Raw genomic sequence first — 2,544 nt, 5'->3', positions numbered from 1 at the left:
TTATAACAAATAAGTAAATTGAGGGGAAATAATGAAATAAAAAAATATATATTGAAAAAAAAACTAATTGAATCGTGAGGATTCAAGCAAAAACATATGTGAAAAAGTTATTTTGTGGCTTACCACAAGCTATTTTTCATTACGTATGTGTGAGGCAATTGTGATCCAATTAGTTATATGATAGTTTTCTCAAACCTGCATAGTGCTTTGGCAGTCCGATGAACATAGTTGCTTATCGTTTCCAACCATCGTTGTTGTTAGAATATATGAAAAATATATAATATTTTCCGTATATTCCATAATTAGGTTGATATTGAAATATTCTCTATTTATGAGTTGATTGTAATCAAATCATTTGAATAGGTGTCGTTTGGAGTTGTATTTAGGTTTTTCAATTGATATCAAAGTGGGTTCACTCTGTGAATGAATTATTTCCTGTGTGTGATCCGAGAGTCCATATCAAATGTCTCATACTGTTGCTCCTAATTCCTTTCCCGTCTTTGACGAAACTAATTATACGCTTTGGAAAATTCGGATAAGGGCATTCTTTAAATCCATTAACGTTTGGCATATTGTTGAATCTGGATGAACTCGTCCAGACAAAGCAATAGCTGAATGGACAACGAAGGAAAAGAATAATGCTATTGCTAATGACAAAGTTATAAATGCTATTTACATATCTATTTCAAATGAGGAATTTTCAAGAATTTCTAGATGTGAGATAGCTAAGGAAGCTTGGGAAACTTTAGAAATCACACATGAAGGAACTAAGGTTGTTAGAACTTCAAAAATTCAAATGTTGGTTTCTCAGTTTGAGGAGATTAAAATGCAGGAAGATGAAACGTTTGATGAATTCTACTCAAAGCTTAGTGTCATTAGAAACTCTACTATTAATTTAGGAAAGAAAATGGATGATGCTAAAGTGGTGAAAAAAATCTTAAAGTCATTTCCTGAGAGGTTTATACCTCAAATTGCTGCTATACAACAGAGCAAGGACTTAGATACAATGAAAGTAGAAGAACTTGTAGGTTCACTCCAGACTTTTGAGTTAATTCTACCTAAACACAAGAAAAGCAAAAATATTGCTCTTAAGGCAAAAAATGTTAAGGTCAATTCTTATTGTTCGTCTGATGAGGATACTGGGGATGATGAAGAATTTGCCATGTTTGCTAAAAAATTTAGAAAATTCTTTAGACTCGCAAATGGAAATTTTAAAAATCGAGACTCAAAAATATCTGTGAAACTTAGAGGTGAGGTTAGAGGTAATCCATGAGAGAACTTAGAGATCGATTAGAGGGATAAATTTACTAGTGGACGCAGGTGTCATGAATGTGGGGGTCGGGGTCACATTCGAATTGAATATGCAAACTTGAAAAAGTCCAAAGCTAAAGCTTTTAATGTCACCCAAAGTGATGAGTCGAATGATGAGAAATCTGAAGAGGAAGTTGAAGGAGAAGTGGATTATCTAGCTTTTATTGCTTCCTATGATAATGATTATAAGACTGTTAACTCACCTCATATGCTAAACAATTCTGAAAATGAATCTGATGATGAGGTGGATTTACAAATTGCTTATAACTTGTTTGTGGAATGTGATAAATTGAACAAGCTGAACAGGAGAAACTAAAAAAATCTGAAAGAAGCTAAACTTGAGAAAGAAAGGTTAATGAAATCTATGGATGAATGTCTAGCTATTTGAAACACCTTGACTTCTGAAAACCACATGCTGATTGCTAAAGTTAAATCTCTGGAAAAGGATCTGAATGATTCCAATGATCATTTAAAGAAATTTTCAAGTGATAAATTGAATCAAATGTTAGGAAATCAGAAACATTCATATGACAGGACTGGATTGGGTTTTAATAAACGTGTTGATTAATCTTCTTCAAATGTTGCTTCCATTTCTAAGATTATGTCTGTGAAACCTAAAATGAAAGATGTGGTGATTGAGAACTCTTGTTTACGAAAAGAAACCTCAAAAGATGTGGCGAAGAAGAGTAAGTTAAAATTCAAGGTCTTGGTAAGGACAAACTTCAGTTCTAAGTTTATCCCTACGTGTTATCATTGTGGTGTCAAAGGTCATACTCGTCCAAATTGTTTTCAAATTAGGTCTAAAACACCATGGTCTCAGCAGAATATCCCTAGACAAGTTGAACCTAGAATTGGGAATCAACTAAAAGTATTAACTACTCAAGTGAAACTTCTTAGTGAGAAGTTAGCTACTTTGTCAAATTATGTTGATTTAAAAGATATGTCTAATTTGACTAACAATCATGTGAAAACAACTCCTCAAAAGGAACAGGTCTGGGTTAAAAAGAAAGATCATCTATGCTTAGTTGCTCAAACTGCCTTAAGTGTGCTTAACTCGTGTTTGTGGTTTCTGGATAGTGGTTGTTCCAAGCATATGACATGTGATAAGTCTCTATTCAAAGAACTTAAAGAAGGCAGAGGAGGTGGAAGTATCACTTATGGAGATGGCAGCAAATCAAAGGTGATCAGTCAAGGAATAATGAAAATTTTCGGTGCTCCTACTCGGCAAGAAGT

The sequence above is a fragment of the Corylus avellana genome, chromosome ca8, assembly GCF_901000735.1.
Source record: "Corylus avellana chromosome ca8, CavTom2PMs-1.0".
Classification (NCBI taxonomy): domain Eukaryota; kingdom Viridiplantae; phylum Streptophyta; class Magnoliopsida; order Fagales; family Betulaceae; genus Corylus; species Corylus avellana.
Note: the sequence above shows the minus strand (reverse complement) of the source record.